General features: G+C 40.9%; 1 protein-coding gene across 1 annotated transcript in view; it reads left to right on the forward strand.

Annotated features, from left to right (window-relative positions):
- Positions 1-18,498, forward strand: part of LOC124275244 (multiple epidermal growth factor-like domains protein 6) — a gene marked incomplete at its 3' end in the record, with an annotated part of 121,308 nt that overhangs the window by 34,566 nt on the left and 68,244 nt on the right. The window lies entirely within an intron of this gene.

Consider the following 18,498-nt stretch of genomic DNA (forward strand, 5'->3'; position numbering starts at 1 on the left):
CATCTCGTGTCATATCAATGTATATCCTAAAGCACTGGGTGCCATGGTTTACTCAAGTATTTTGATGTTACTCCTTTCACTCCATGGTTGACATGAGACATTTCAAGCGACAATTGTCCCCTTTTATGACCCAAAACTATAACAGGTGAGGTGAGGTGAAATTGGGTTTAACGTCGTGCTTGAGAACATTTCGCTCATATGACGACGTGCAAGCGTGTGTATGTGTATGTGTGGCTGCTTGTACTAGCCCAGACTGGTTTTATAGTGCTAGCCCACTGAGATACCATGCCGCAGTGAAGCATGAATACACCACTCAGACATATTAAACTGACTCCGAACCGACCAGTCCTAACGCTCTAACCACTACACCACGGAGGCGGTCAAACTATAACTGGCGAAAGCTTTGTTATTGCCCTTCAGTGACGTATGTTACTGTACCAATACAAGGAGTCACGAAGTAATGTTTAACGTTTTTCAGTCGGGAAGCGGGTGTGTCTGAATACTTATAGTTTGTCAACGCGTAGTTACGAAGCAGGTAGAGATAAGAAAATGGGAAAGGCGTTTTACTGTGTGGGCATGTGTATCCACATGCATGTTGCCCATTCACCTGTTGTCAAAATTCTCTTTCCATTTTCACAAAGGTGCTTTGTCGTTTTGTAATATCAGTGATTTTGACTTAGTATCGTTTATTTTGCCCGTTAGTGTATGCGTGGGTTGATGGAGGACATGGTGTACGCTTGTTTCAGTTAATTTTGTCATATATATGAAATGAGAAATCGTACATTTATCTGTGTTAACTTCCCCTTGGACAGCAGCTACCATTAAAAGAGAGAATTGTTGAAAGTTTTTATAGTTAAGTGTAGGGCTAGTAATATTTGGAAAGGACTAATGACATACAAAATCCACTAGCCCTAAGGACTAGTTAAAATGTTTAGTGAGTGTCGATCCCTGCTGTTTTAAAATAAAAATATAAACAGAAGAAAGTTCTGGTTTTTCCTTTTTTCTTGCTTTCTTTCTTAAGTGAGGCAATCCATCGCCTCAAGCTATCAACAAGGTTGATGACAATGTCTCGTCGTGTAGCGTTCCAGATTCGAACCAAGGATGCGCACAATAACATTTCTAGGATGGACTACCAATTGTGGTACTTGCCTGACCAGATGCTCCCAAATGTCCTCAATAAGATTCATATCTGGACTTTTCGTATGCCAGTGTGGGGCGATGGGGTAGCCTTGTGGTTAAAGCGTTGGCTCGTCACGCTGATGACCCACATGTGTGCAATGTGTGAAGCCCATTTCTGGTGTCACCCGTCGTGATATTGCTGGAATATTTCAAAAGGCGGCGTTAAACCATACTCACTCACTCACTCGCGGGTCAGTGCAATCTGTTAACACCCTCCCTTTCCCGAAAAACACCAATGGACCTGACACAATGTGGAACAACATTGTCATCTTGCAGCAGGACGTTGTTGCCGTATTCCTGTCGTGCATGTGGAATCAAATGCCCAAGATATTTTTTATGGATTTAAGCTTCTTTTTATTTCCCACACAACGTTTCGGGACCATTACAGATCCTTTCATCAGATGAACTCTACATACAACTTCTAAATGTCGCTAAAAGACATCATGGAATGGGTTTTTTTTTACCAAAATGTCTCTGTACGAATCCTGCCCCAATGCTTGCCGTGTACCCCCTCTCCAGTAGCCTACGGTTCACTGTTTGCCTGCTAAGCAAGAAGATAACAAGAACACCCCCATCTTTCTCTTAACGCCATGCAACATAAATATCGATGTCGACGTACAAGGCGGAAGTGAGGCCTGTCGTCCCTTGCGTTTTTCGGGGTCTACCTGTACAAATGTTTGGTACTAATGACTGACGATTTCGGGGTAAGTTTTTTATTCTCTGTAGAGGTCTAACGCTTACGTGCAAGTCACGACTTATAGCACGGATGTTAGTGAGTGAGTGAGTGAGAGAGTGAGTTTAGTTTTACGCCACTCTCAGCAATATTCCAGTTATATGGCGGCGGTCTGTAAACAATAGAGTCTGGTGATCCAGTGATCAACAGCTTGAGCATCGATCTGCGCAATTGGGAACCGATGACATATGTCAACCAATCCCGTTAGTCGCCACTTACGACAAGCATAGGTTACTGAAGATCAATTCTAACCCGGATCTTCACGGGTGGCACGGCTGTTAACACCAGGCGCGTAGCAAGCCATTTTTGCTGTGCAAGCCCGATAGGTTGCATAGCTGTATATTTAGATAGTATTGAAGGCTTGTCCAACTTTCGTAGCAAAAATATTGTGTTACCCCGAGCTTTTGTTTGTACTGGTAGCTACGCCCTTGAAAACCAGCCAGACATTCCTACAATCTGGTTACGTAATGCAAGTGACAATGGCGCTGGTATTGTATTTTGTATCAAAATTCGTCTTTACAAATATAAGGCATGGCACATTGAAACGTATATAGTTTGTAATCGTGTCCGTCAGCTGATCAGGGTCGGCCAACAGTGTATCCCAGCCCGTGCACAGAAAACAGCCATACAGTTGTTGAATCGAATCTGGATCCCAGGACTTGATCGCCTTCTCTTCAGGTTTCCTGTCTTGATATTCTGTTTGTCGCACGGAAGGGGATGTACTGTATTGTGGTCGGAAGTTCCAAGCGGTGGTTAGTCAGCAGCTTTGTAGGATCCTTTTATGTTTCCATAGCACCGGTCCAATGTTGTGTTTCTCCTAGCTTGACACTTCACATATTGAGTGAGTGAGTATGATTTAACGCCGCTTTTAGCAATATTCCAGCAATAGTCTGCCCATGTGGGGATTCGAACCCGGGTTTTCGGCGTGACGAGCCAACGCTTTAACCAGCAGGTACAGGTCGGTTTTTCCTCCACAAGAGTGGAGACCAACGTTGAGACACGAGCATGTATTCTGTTTCTATGGAATTGGATTCAATTGATATGTCACTGTAGAAGTAATATATGGTCGATTCCAACGAAAAGTGTACACAGCAGGGTACAAGGTGTCCAAAATAGAATTGCTTGCACCTTGTAATTCTTTTTACCAATGTTAAGTCAACATATACTAGGCAGATAAAGAAACTGTGCATACAAAAAAATTTAATCTAAATTTATCAAACCTGTGTAGACACATAAGGATTTAAACTCAGAGATTAGTGACATGTATCCAACATGCATGCACGTGCCACGTTCCGTGACGTCAGTGGGTTCGTCCTTGAGACGTGCAATACGTTGTTGCACGTTCATTCCGGGAAAGAGAAACACGTCATCGACAAGCTCGCCGAATGTGGTGCCGAAATCATGTCCGCAGAGCCTTGTTTGGGTGGAGAAATGTTGTTTTTACAGATGAGTCCAGGTTAACATTTCCCATAGTGATGGACGTCAACGTGTCTATAGACGCGTGGGAGAACGTTATGCACAGGCCTGTGTCTTGGAGAGGAATCGCTTTGGTGGTGGTTCCGTCATGATTTGGGGTGGAATAACAGCACGCCAAAGAACTCCTTTGGTGATTGTTCAGGGCAACTTAACTAGTGTGGGCTACAGGGATCAGATTCTTCGACCTGTGGCAATTCCTTTTCTGCAACGTCATGACCCTGGGTTAACATTCCAACAGGACAATGCCCGCCCTCATACGACAAGGGTTGCTATGGATTTCTTGCAACACCAAAACGTTGACTTACTGCCTTGGTCTGCAAATTCACCGGATCTCTCCCCGATAGAGCATGTTTGGGACGAGATGGTTCGACGTCTACGCCGTCTTCTTCATCCGCCAGATAACGTCCTTGACCTTGCAACAGAACTTGAGAGAATCGGGCGTGACATCCCACAAGCCTTCCTTGCACGTTTGATAGGCTCTATGCGTCGTCGATGCACTGCTGTTCTCAATGCTGATGGTGGACATACCCGTTATTGAGCTTGTGACATGGTCGTTTGACCCCTGTCCCGCTTGTGGACTCGTGACGTCATTGTGATTGACTTTTCAATTGAAATTCTCCCGACTTGTTATGGTCTCATGATCCCTCCATTAAAGTTAATATGTACCTTTGACATTGTTATCGTACTTATCAACTGGGATAATATTTGACAATGCACAGTTTCTTTATGTGGCTAGTATATTTGCCTCTTACGAAAATCAGTTGCCATCACTAATCTCTAAAAGTAACAAGTTGGTGGATCAGTGAAGTTGAAGGCTCATTTTCTAAATTACCTACAAATACCAACATCATACCTTGTATATCCTGTGATAAGATGGGTTATATGTTCCCTAACATCCAACTTCACTGTTGTTCTGCATGCCCAATATGTTAATGACTATAGAAACTCTGAAGCCATATCATGGTTTCATTCATGTTTTATAACATCAAGCTTTACAAGAATAGAACCATTTTGGTACCTTTGTTTGATGTAATTGAGCTAGCACCACTTAGTGTTCTTTTCACAAACAAATCATTATTACATATCTATCTTATTCATCTGAGAGACAACGGGTGGAACCTTCGGTAAGTACAACAAATTTGAAAATGCATCAATTGCTAAAATTTGGGTGGAAGATAAAAAAAAAGGAACTTGTAGGTAACAAATATCACGTAATTCCTTGTATTTCATAAATGTATATATGTCAAAGTTAATCGTAGCTGGTTATTAAAACATTGAACAGTTTGGAAATTGGTTTCTAACTGCATAGGACGTGTGAATGAAGATTGTTAACAACCAGTTTAAGGCTTTCTCTTTGTTTTGTCTCAGTGTATGTCGGAAAGTAACAATGTCATTTTAACTGATGGAAATCACTCACTATATGTTATGCAGATGAATTGTACGAGGTACATGCGTCAAATTGCTGTAAAGCATGTGCACATGTCGTACATGTGAACATCTGCGTTTTGAGGTAAAGTTTTGTTCAGAATTCGCCAATTTTCACTGATTTTTCTCATTTATTGAACTCATGACAATAATGTTTTCAACGTTACGAATTTGTTTTACAATACATCAGTTCATGTGTAAACAGTACCTTTAAAAAGTATGGAATATTTTGCAAAATTTAGTTCAAAACAGTCGCCTGAAGTAAGTGGCTATATTTACACCATTGAGTCTAAACTGTTGATGAGAAGTATAGAAATTGAACTAAAATCATTACATCTGAAATTTTATTTACCAAATGTTTCAACTGACATTTGTATTCAAAGAAAGCACATCATAAATGTTCAAAACGCTTGCACTATTGCCATACACCATATGGTATTATGTACTGATAAACATGTCACTAAAACAATCAATACATTACTGAACGTCTTACTGAACTATAACTCTGCTTTAATTACCCATATTTTGCAATGACAATTGCTATTAGAGAGACATTTACAGAAAGTTTTAAATACGAAAACGAGTTACCTACGAATAAGACATACCTTTGACAAATCTAGTTACTAAACCCATACAACTGACTTCTACTACAGTCTTAATTCTCCTGTTCGCAAGTGCATCGGTGACAGCCTTGAACAAGACATACAACTTCACACACACTGACTGATGTTACCTACAAGTTCGGAATGTTACCAACGAATACATATGTTACCTACGAATCTACCGTTTATCTCGTGATATCATGCAAACTTTTACTTTTATCACCAAGATCAACTTATTTTCTAACATTTCAATCAAAAAGGATTCATTATATATCCTGATAATAAAGTTTAAACCACAAACTGCAGTGCCTGACTGAATAGAACATTTTTATTGAACGCTCAGTTATGTAGCCATTTGAAATTCCAAGGAACCATTTCAATCTATTAATAGGCAGTACTGCGTACCTAATCTGTTTTATGATCTGCAATAATTGTCTTCAGTATAAGCTATGTTATAGCAGCGTATTGTGTTCTCTATTTCATTTTGTTAACAACGAATACATGTTATCTACAAATGCCGTGAGTCACAACCAGGGAAATCCCAGCTGGACACCATGTCTTACCAATTAGAACCCCCATGTCGATTCCACTTGCAGTCTGGGGCCTTTTCTACAATAGTAAGACTTAAAACCTCACTAAAATTAAAGTTGGTTAGTTGTAACAGGTGTCATATGCATCCTATGTTATTGTGACATGGGTTTATTTACATAACATTCTTACAGAAAATGTAAAATACACTTACTAATCACCAATATGTTATCTGGTCTCGTCTATGATGACTTCCAAATGGAACACATGTCACGTGTTGTCATTCCACCAATCTATTTGAATGTGATCAGTTGTTGGTACTTGTAGGTAACATTTGGGAGTTAACATTTACTTACGAATACAGGTTATTTTGTGTGATATCTTCGTAAAAACAGCACAGAAAATGTTCAGATGTAGCACACGTATATATTGTGGCCCTTTGCACTTGAACGTAGGATATCTAACTAATGCGTTCATTTGTGGAAACAGCAACATATTTAATGATATTTGTAGGTATTTGAGTACTTTACATATCAATGCTGTAAAAAGTAATACACAACATAACCTTGTGTTTCATTTACATAAATTGACAGAGTTATTTAAAACTGTATTCGTAGGTAACGCCAAAAAATACCACTTGAAAACAAATTACCAAAATTACAGATTAAGCCCTACACAAAATCATTTCAGGGGATTTATTCATGAAATATTTGGCAATCAGATTAATAAACTTTCATCCAGTTTGACTAGTATTTAACACACATGTTCAACAAAACATTTGTAAAATATAAGTCAAAATGAATAAAGATGGCCTGTTTTTGTCTCCCATAAGCCTAATTTTTAGTTAAACATAGTCATGTTATATATGGCCCGAATCGTCGCACTTGTGCCGATGTGATGGACACCCGGAAATAAATGATGGTAGTAATGGTAAAATGTTAATGGCCCAAACATGCTGTGCACACTTTTCGTTGGAATCGACCATATGTCTCTGCCGTGTGGCAGATATTAGCATCCTGTAATAAGTTGGTATCATGCGTGTTGGTGTTTTTATTATCCCCAGGTTGTACGTCATGGCAGTATGTATGAGTTCCTGCAATGACGTCATAGACAGATGATCCCCCCGAGTTTCCAGTGACGTATACTGCCTCTCAAGTTCAGCTTTGGTTTGGGCTTGGTGTCGTCGGAGTCTCAAAGACATAACAAAACAGGGTTAGTTACATGGGTTTGGTCATATCTAAGTTCTTTTTTATTATTATTATAGGATATTTATATAGCGCCAATATATAGGCAACTAGTGCATGCTGAAGGCGCTGGTATTTTTTCCCTCGATCACTGGATGTCAATCTCAACTGCACATCGTATAATCAATCTCAACTCCCTGGGGATCATACAACTCCTGCAGCCACGAGGCGCACCGAGTTATTGTGGCGTTCGCAGCCTTCACGGGTGACAATGTACATGATTTTCACAATATATACTAGTGCCCAAAAGAAACTTAAATTTGAATAAAAATTAAGTGATAACACCATACTGTGCCATGTCACAGACGTACAGACCAGTCCTTTCAGAGAGCAAACGAATCGCCTGAACGTGAGCAGCACGGTAGTGAAAAGAACACAAAAAAATGAAACAAATAAAAGAGGGAGAGCTGTCGGAATGGCCCAACAAGGAGCTAACCACACCCTCATTGCCAGAACCTTCGGCTGCACCCGACCAACTGTCATCAAACTGATGCACCGACTAAGTCAATCAGGCAATACGTCAGACAGGCCTATGAGTGGTCGACCTCGTGTGACAACGCCCGGTGATGATCACCACATCCGGACAATTCATCTGAGAAATTGTTTTGTAACGGCGACGTCAACGGCAGCGACAGCTCTAGGACACCGCATCAGTCGACATACAGTGTATGTACCCTACCGCGGAGTGCATCTGAGGCTTCAAAACCGACGTCGTCGATTGACAAGGGCCATGCGAGTTCGACGTTGGCAGGTGCGTGATTGGCGACATGTGATGTTCACCGACGAGGGTAGGTTTTGCCTGTACACTAATGACGGCCGGGTTTTCTGTTTACAGACGAGTAGGTGAACGTTCAGCGCCGAATTGCGTTCAGCAACTCCCACCGTTTGGAGCCGAGGCGTCGTGGCGTGGGGAGGGATCTGAGGCAATCTCAAAACGAGACTTGTGATTATTCATGGTAATCTGAATGCTCGTAGATGCACGGATGAAGTTGTGCGGCCAGTTGTGTTGTCATTTATCCAGCAACAACCACGTGGTATTGTTTACCAATATGATAACGCAAGGTCCCATACAGCAAGACTGACAAACGACTTTCTGCATAACGCGAATATCGTTGTTTTGCCGTGGCCAGCATGTTTTCCCGACATGAATCCGATAGAACACTTACGGAACTACCTGGATCGGCACATCAGAAGACTACCAGCGCCACCTGTCACAGCTCAACAACTGGAACAAGGTCTCCTACAGGAATGGCAACGGATCGTTATTCTTACGTCATCAATGCGTTCACATTATGATACCACGTGTCTTTCAGTGTCAGTCAAAAGGTACTTTCGACTTTGTATGAGATGAGGTGAAACTGGGTTTAACGTCGTGCTTATGTGGGTGAGAATATTTCGCACATATGACCACGTGCATGCGTGTGCGTATGTGTATGTGCGGCTGCTTGTACTAGCCCAGACTGAAGCTGGTTTTGTAGCGCTAGCCCACTGTGATACCATGCCGCAGTGTAGCATGAATACCCCACTCAGACACATTATACTGACTCCGAGCCGACCAGTCCTTGTTGTACCCATTAATGCCGAGCGCCCGGCAGGGACCAACAAGTACCATATTTTAACGTCTTTTGGTATGACGGTCGGGGAAGGAACCCGCGACCTTCCGCTCTCCAGGCGGACGCTCTAACCACAACACCACAGAGGCGGTTGACTTTGTATGAAATGAAATTGTGTACATTTACTGTAGAATTGAATACTCTACTGAAATTTAACAGATGTTCATTCATGCATGCTTTTGTTTTCTTTTGTACACTTTTTTAATCCACTCGTCAGACGTTCGCTTCATCGTCGTGTGTTGTCTAATGGCATTGTTTCTGGTATACTCAGCTGAGGAAACAACACTTATTGCCAGGTAGAATGTTACAATCCACTATCCGTTTTACCTGAGAGAGAGAAGAAAGAAAGAAAGAGAGTGACAAATAAGAGAGATACAGAAACAGAGAGAGAGGGAAAAAAGTGAGTGAGTGAGTTTAGTTTCACGCCACATCCAGCTATATTCCAGCGGTCTGCAAACAATAGAGTCTGGACCAGACAATCCAGTGATCAACAGCATGAGCATCGATCTGTGCAATTGGGAACCGATGACATGTGTCAACCAAATCAGCGAGCCTGACCACCCGATCCCGTTAGTCGCCTCTTACGACAAGCATGGGTTGCTGAAGATCAATTCTAACCCGGATCTTCATGGGTGATAATGTACGTGGGCGAGCTGGCTAAAGTGCCAGGCAGTGATCCAGCGAGGTTAAGGTGTTGGGATAAAGCCCACGTGTGACCGGGTGTAAAAACCTTGAAGTCAACTTTGTGTACAGGTTGTCAAAACCCCTAGTGTACAGTACACAACCCTGTGCACTTAAAAGAACCCACGAATCCGTTGGTATATGACGAGATGGTGGACACATTAATACGTGCAAACACCTAGTAGCGGGTACAGCAACGTGCAGTAAAACTTGGACCATGTGTCCCAGTCCACCCAGCTGTGAATGGGTACCTCGTAAGGATGAGAACGCCACAATAACTCGGTGCGGCTAGTGGCTGCCCGAGTTGTATGATCCCCAGGGAGTTGAGATTGATAATACGATGTGCCGTTCAGATTATTATTATTATTATTATTATAAATCAGGAGAGTGCCAAGGTTCTCCACCGGGAGCACAGCCCCTCTGACACTCTGGGTAATGCAGAAGGCTGCAGTGTTGGGGAGCCTTCATATTCTCCGGAAAGTTCTTGGTGGGTTTGACTAGGCAGCGTTTCCTGGGAGAAGTCCCATTCGCTGTCTGGGCTGCGTGTAGAGGGGGCAAGGGCCCTGAGCTGATGATGAGCCTTACCAGCCTGACTGTGCAAGGATCACCCGAACCCTCTCTGCTACATTTTCATCTTTAATCTGTAAATCATAATAATAATAAAAAAGAACTTAGATATGAGCAAACCCATGTAACTAACCCTGTTTTGTTATATCTTTCAGACTCCGACGACAACAATTAGTCACTGCATTAAGCCTCGTCACTTTCTGAAATACTCCCACTTAGTGTGAGACAAACTCCCAGCTAGCCTAGTATTTTAATATCTCTCATGCATCAATAATTTTATGATCAAAAACCTTTCCTGAAAGAGCTAGCTAGATAGAGTGAGATATGTTTCACCCGGAAAACAAGTTTGATTTTTGTTTAACGTAACGTTCTCAGCAATTAATGACTGTGTTGTATGGAGGCCTATGAAATGTAAGGGGAGAAAAAGATCGCCCAGTTCTCTTTATATTTCAGTGTAGTAAATTGCATATTTTGTGGGTTCTGCTGTAGGGTTTATGAGCCAGTCACTGGTTTTACGCCGCCTTTAACAATATTCCAGCAGGGGCACACCAGAAATGGGGATTCGAACCTGGGTATTCAGCGTGACAAGCGAACGCTTTTACCACTAGGCTAGGCTACTGGGCCCGCTGTCTGTCTGTATGTATGTCTGTCTGTTCGCGTGCGTGCGTGTGCGCGTGCGTCTGTGTTTGTGTACCGGTTTCGTACGCATCCAGGCTTCGTTGTGCATCACAATATCACCGGGAGTTGTAAACATTCCCGGCGCCACTGCACCATTCCATACTGTGCATTCTGTAGAGTAGACTAAAATAATGTTATTCAAAAATGTAAAAACTATGTCTTTAAGATAATAAATATGCCCCCAAAAGAGCCCCGAGCAATCTACCCTTGCCAAATTATTGTACACTTGTAGATGATTACTCATGCTGCTGTTACTCGATGTAACCACTGTGGTCATTGAGGGTAGCAAAATTCACATCTTTTCTCAACATTAGTAGTGAAAAACACGCAAATAAACAGCCCTGCAACATTTGTTCGTGTTCACAGCCATAATATAAAACGTAACTAACGTCGCGTTTACCCCGCGATACTCCAGAAGATTTTATGCATAAATAAGAGAATTACCAGCATTGTGATATAGTTGACTGTGGCGCAATCGGTAGCGAGCGGGGGCTGGTGTAACTATTCTTTTGAGTTCGGTTCCCATTAAAGAAACACTTTGGGTTTTTTCATTTTTCTTTCGTGAAAAAAATGTTTGTCTTGGTGAATGAACGTGTTTCCACATGCCTTTGAAGAAGATATGGGTATAGTACAGTATAGTGGCAGGATTTGTTTTTTACTTTGCTACACCTACTTTGTATACGGCTGTTTTTCACTCAGTTTCGGATATTTATCTGGCGCTTCAGTCAGATTGAACTGTCCCAATAAACCTGGCCAGCAGATTTACAGTCTTTCATACAAACTGGTAGTAATGTGACACAGAATCCAACAAGCTTGTCCAGTCCCTTCAGGTCCAAGAATGGGCTGCTTGGGACACAGAATCCGCACCCCAAATCCCCCCTCCCCTTCCTCCCAAGTGATTGGTTGCCTGAATACAGCTAAATTGTCATACGTCTGCCGCCGCTGTCAGTCCGTCTGTCCGTTAGTGAACCCGGGTATGTAGTACAGTTGATAATGAGCGCGTCCGTCTGTCCGTCCATCCGTCGGTTATCATGTTTATGTCCGTTTCACGCCTCTGAATCTAACATATTTTTATTCATGAAGCACATTGTCCAGGTTGTCACCTGTTGCCTTTTATCACTTTCGGATCTTACCAAAAAAATACCAAGCGCTACATCCCAACATGAATATATCGGCGGTTAGCCGTGCTTCAGGGGTACCAGGCAGTAAGACCACAATCTCTCCAAAGCATCTGAAAAGAGACATTTTCGGCCATTTTGTCAATATTTCGTCCATTTTGTGTTTGACCCCAAACATGCACCCTATTGTAGGTGTCTTAGCATCTGCTGTAATGCATGAATACATGTGATATTTGTGCCACATATGGTTGGATGGTAACAGCACGTGTTTTTTAAGTTTGTATGCTCTAACTGGTCCGTACTCTCCACCATCTGTAAAGAGACATTTTAGACTATTTTGTCAAAATTTTGTCCATTCTGTGTTTGAACCCCAAACATGCACCCTGTTGTAGGTGGCTTAGCGTTTTCTGTAATGTATGAATACATATGAGAGTGGCATTTCATTAAATAGGAACATCGTGAGCAAACGCTTGGAGCCGATCAATCACGTAAGGACTTGAAAACAGCATGTAGCAGACTGTGTAGGTGAAAACATTTAATACAACATGTTGCGTCATATTTCATGTTATGTTCATACCCAAAAGATGCCTTATACCACAAAGGCCAATAGCATTAATCATTAAGATAACGCAGAGCAAATACATAATCTTAATTGTGATTCGTGTACCAGGAAATCAGTTTTATGTCATTTAAACTGTTACTGACAAGTAGCGATGACAAATGTATCAATCTGTGTGAGTTCAACATTGAAACATGTTGTTATACAGTGATTGTTAGATTGTAAACATGTATTAATGAAATAGGTAAATAAACCCCATAGCGCACTGGCTCGGGAGGCTGAATGGCCGTATTGCTACCAATGACGTCACACACTGTTTCACATTATATACATTGTATCGTGGAGACTGTAGTTTCAAGTTGAGTGATAACATCTGTCTGTCTGTCTGTCTGTCTGTCTGTCTGTCTGTCTGTCTGTCTCTCTCTCTCTCTCTCTCTCTCTCTCTCTCTCTCTCTCTCTCTCTCTCTCTCTCTCTCTCAAATAAATTTCATATTTATCAACATGATATAGGTAATGCCTGTGAATGTCTACATCTCTACAATCCAAGATGGCGGTCAAATGTGAATAACGAACAACGGATATAGCGAACTAAATTTCTTGGTCCCTTGGAGTTTGTTATATCCGTGTTCTACTGTATTTAAATATAAATATATCACAACTTATTCGTGTTGGCAGCCAAAATATTATTAAATGTGATTAACATGTTGCAAGTTTCCCCCAGTCCTTCCGAAGATTTTATGCATAAATAGGAAAACACATTTTTGCTCCGTAGAAAATATGTATGTCGTGGTGAATGAAGGGTTTGAACAGTTTACTACTGAAGATACGGGTATAATGCATGGAAATCAGATACAATGAAAAACCAACAATTTTCCATCCAAAATTATTGGTTCACACAAACCAGTGATTGATATCGCGAGGATCTTGCGCCTATTGGTCGCGCCAATTAGCGGTATATCTTAACTGCAAGAACCACTGTTGAAAGCACTTTCTAATGCCCATAAGATATAAACATTCTCCGGAGAGATAAAGCTGTAGCTGTGGTGTGGCGTACAGTTGATGTTACAAAATCTTTCAGAATAAAGTTAAGTGAAATAAATAATAGGTGAAAGAATCGAGACTATTAAACCCACATTCACAAAGTGAGGTAGCCAATCGTCAATATATTCCCTCAAATAACAATGATTCACAGACAGACAGACAGACAGACATTTTATTTCAGTAATGTAGGCCCTTGGCCCATACTACAACATAGTGCAATTATAAAGAATACATACATGCTGGATATAGGATGACGATTGGAGTACAGGGTCAATTGATAGTAGTAGTGGATTTATGTCTTAGTTTTAATACGGTGGAGAGGAATGTAGTTAATGATTTTAGATAATTTATGTCTTTGCGAGTAATTAAACGCACAAAAGTTTCAATTGTTCAATGATTCACTGTTCATGATAGTCCAGGTTAATAGTCACATGACTTGTCCCTTGTCCCACCCGGTACCCATTTTCTGCTAAACACTGCGTCATCTACAGTGCCACTTTACAGGCCCCGTGCAGAGTTGACTGTCGCACAGTCAGTATAGAGTCGGGGTTTTTTAAGTTCAAACGTCAGTGGACGGTCATACACGAACAACCATTCCAGCAACAATTTATTATTGCTCACGGCCACAATATTAAATAGAAACGGATGTATTTTATTACAGAGTATGGTGATATTCTTGCTCTTTGACGTAGATAGGTCTCTTACTGACGGCAGGTTATAAAAAAGTGACCACTCAATCACTCACTCACTCTATCAACCACTAGTTTGTAAGGGTGGGTTTAATTACATAGCATGGTGATATTGTTGCTCTTTGATAGCAGGTCTTTTACTGACCACAGGTTATAAAAGTTTACCACTCGCTCACTCTGTCAACCACGGGTTGTAAGGCTGGGTTTTATTACAGAGCACCGTCATTATTGTTTCTGAGTTATGTATATACAAGGTCACAGTGCCTTTACACCGCTTTTTTCAATTTACCCAAGTTACTGAGCGGCTTAAGACATCAACATACAGAAGTCCCGGCAGATGGCATGCAGACCAGTACTTCTGTACATGCGTGCTTGAGGGGCACAAGGGATTATAACACACTTTCCACGTCAGCATGGAAACGCAAGCTTCATACAAATTGCTTATTTGCCTGATTTATTTAGGCCGATTGGTTTTATGAAACCCTAATCCTTGCATGTCAAGGTTTTCTGAATCATTGGTATTGATTGGCAACCTCGGCATATCTGTATGTCGTCAACTGCGATGATACTCCCTGCTTAACATCGCGTCTTACCCCAGAACACTGGTTGTCTCTGTATATTAGAATACTTCATGAAATACCGGTCAAGTTAAGTAAGTTGCTGAACTATTAAATTGCTTTATTTCAAAACTATTTACAAAATAAATTCAAATAACGCGTCCACAATTTATTTGAGGCTACACCTGTAGAGACAAATCATTTTGAATAGTCCACGGAATTGGTCAGAATTGAGTAGCAATGTGGTTTTTATATTTGCTGAGAATATACTGAGATGTAATTCAACATGATCATAGACGGCATGGCAATTGCTACAGCACACACGTTGAAGGCTATGCATCCTCAAGAGGCTGCACCATCTGTCTGTTCTGTGTAATGGCGCAGGTTACAGCAGCACTGCCTCAAGCCACATTGCATCCTCAAGAAGCACCATCATCTATCTGTTCTGTGTAATGGTGCAGGTTACAGCACTGCCTCATGCCACACTGCAACCTCAAGAAGCACCATCATCTGTCTGTTCTGTGTAATGGCGCAGGTTACAGCAGGACAGTCTCTTGCCACACTGTATCCTTAAGAAGCACCATCATCTGTCTGTCCTGTGTAATGGCGCAAGTTACAGCACTGCCTCAAGCCACACTGCATCCTCAAGAAGCACCATCATCTGTCTGTCCTGTGTAATTCAATATGTCCACACAAGGTCCTGTTTTCCCTTTTATCTTAGATGCAGCTGCTCCAGTCACTCTGCAAATTAAACAACCATGGTTAATGCTTTGCTGACTGCAAGTTACACAACACTTATTGTTGTTATTTTGGTCATAGCAAGACAATTTTCAAATACAAAATCTTTACCTTGTCTTCCTTTGTCAAAAACTCTCCACCATGTCTCATTAGCATATTACTAAGGCTACATGCCTGCTGTCAGGATTACTCCAATGTCTGTAAAAGGGGATACATCTGTATCCTTAGCACTTGGATCCCCTTTCCGATCAATCACCCCTTTACAATCCTTAAGTTAGCTGTGTTAGGGTTAGGGTGGGGTACCTCCATCTGTATCCTTAGCCGTTGGATCCCTTTTCCGATCAAACACCCCTTTTCAATCCTAAGGGTTAGCTGTGTTAGGGTTAGGGTGGGGTACCTCCATCTGTATCCTCAGCCCTTGGATCCCCTTTCCGATCAATCACCATCTTTACAATCCTAAGGGTTAGCTCTGCTAGGGTTAGGGTGGGGTACCTCCATCTGTATCCTTAGCCCTTGGATCCCCTTTCCGATCAATCACCCCTTTACAATCCTTAGGGTTAGCTGTGCTAGGGTAAGGGTGGGGTACCTCCATCTGTATCCTTAGCCCTTGGATCCCCTTTCCGATCAATCACCCCTTTACAATCCTTAGGGTTAGGGTGAATACAGAAGTGTAAATATGGCATGGTATTCACAATGCTAAATCACGGCCATGGTTTGCAATATGTTTTTATTTATTTTTATTTTTTTTTCCAATCAATTTTTTTTATTTTCATGAAAAAGTAAAGTCTTCCGTCATAAGTTGTATATAATGTCATATCTGATATATCATAAGTATATAGTATTACATCCCATATGTCATGTTGTAAATAACATCATATATGAACATATCACATTGTTTATAGCACCACATCTGACATATCAAGCTGTATATTGTGTCACAGCCAACATATCATGTTGTATAATGCATACACATTCAACATATTTTGTTGTATACGGCGCCACATCTGACATACCACATTGTATATAGCGCCACATCTGACATATCATACTGTATATAGTGCAACACCCGACATAGCATATTGTATATAGTGTCACGGCCAATCTATCGTGTTGTACATAGTGTATTATCTGATATACATTGTAAATATGTCTTATCCAACATGTGTTGTATATAGTGCCACAATTATTCTGACATGTCATGCTGTGTCTTGTGTCACATCCAATGTGTTGTGTTATATATTGCGCAACATCCGGCTTATTGTGTTGTATATTGTGTCTTATATCCAACCTATAATATGTGTTCCCCAAAGTTACTCCAGTGCCATTAACTAACTAGTCAATATAGAACTAAAACAATGATAATTTTTCAAAAGGGGAAACAGATTAAGATTTTACAAAGAAGCGGTTGCTGCATACACAGGTCAGGTTTGAAATACTGGGAATAATGGATGCCATTTATTATCAAATTTCTTCATTTTATTCTTCCATTTGGCAATGAAGCTTTCAACAGAAAAAATATCTTTTTAAGTCTTTATAAAGTTATCGCATTTTGGAATGTTGTTTTGCAATATTCGTTTGTGGCACCATATGCAGTGCCGATAAAGTATTGCAACGTTGGACCAATGCAGTGCCGATAAAGTATGGCGACGTTGGACCAATGCAATGCCGATAAAGTATAGCGACGTTGGACCAATATTGTATGCATACCATTTTTAAAAAGGAGGGTATATTCCATTTTTCGGGTTATATTTGAGAATCAAGTTTTACGCTTGTATATGAATTTAACATACATAAATGATTCTTTATATTCATGACGAGTGATGAAGTGCTTGCAGTCAGGTTCGTGCAAGCGTTTTTCATGATGACTTGTGCACTTGAAGATTGTTAGCAATGACAACCAGTGGTGGTTTGTATAGTACGACACATAGAAATAGTTTGTCTTTATTGATACTAAAAAACCTAGACTGATGCCCTGTCAGTTTGCAGTGATGGTTGGTTTGCCTCTGACTGTAACAAGCGGTGTCAGTGTCTAGATCCATCTGAAGTATGTGACAAGGAGACTGGCTACTGTAGGAGTGGATGTGCTGCTGGGAAACAAGGAAAAGGGTGTCAGCAAGGTATTGAAAAATGTATCCAGTATGTATTGTCCCTTTGTCATTACATACACGTTCCATCTACTGCCAAGTTACAGCCTCTGCGTAGAGACTTCGCAATTCGCATCATCAATAGGACACGAAGCATTATTTCGCTATGATGCACCGATGTGTACATTAGATATTATATTATACAACATTATTACCCAATTTATGAATTTGGTGTGCATTTTAGGTATACAATAACAGGTGTGTACAAATGTACAACACCGACAGAAACGCACTTTAAAAGGTGTAAATGGGCATTAAATAATCAGCAAGGTAAAACTAAACGTAAATATTTAATGTCATGTGAATATTTCCCTTCTATATATTTGTGAAGGTAAAGCACAGGTTACACCTGATCCTGTTATGCTTACTTGACATATCGTTTGGAGTACATCTGTAAAAGTAAATGTTCAAAATTAGGTGGCCGTGTTCAGGCAGTTTTCCTTTCCACTGCTGCTATATGGCTACTGTCTGACACTCTGTACAGATTGTGACGATGGTCAATACGGGGTCAGCTGTTCCTACACGTGTGGTCAGGGTAGTGGGTCATCTGACTGTCAGAAGGTCGATGGGACCTGCACACAGGGATGTCAACGGGGTTACAGTCCCCCTTTGTGTAAAGGTGAGAATAATATTTGAATATTTCACCCAAGAGACTTCTGTTTTCTTTTTGTGTCTTCGAATATGTGTTTGTGTAATTTTTCGATGATTCAAGTTTGTTTTTGTTTTGGCTTTTTTAAATCTCAAAATTAAGACACATAATTGATAGAACGGGTAAATAATCGAAGCATCGATAAATATTTAGAGTTTCTGAAATATATTTATATACAATAATAGACATTATGGAAATATTATCGAAGAATCGAGACTAACTAATAACAAATAATCAAAATACCATGAACATTCGGCAATGCTATACAGTATTTGTT

The sequence above is a fragment of the Haliotis rubra genome, unplaced genomic scaffold (genome assembly GCF_003918875.1).
Source record: "Haliotis rubra isolate DU_JTF1 unplaced genomic scaffold, ASM391887v1 Scf1045, whole genome shotgun sequence".
In the NCBI taxonomy this organism is placed as follows: Eukaryota; Metazoa; Mollusca; class Gastropoda; order Lepetellida; family Haliotidae; genus Haliotis; species Haliotis rubra.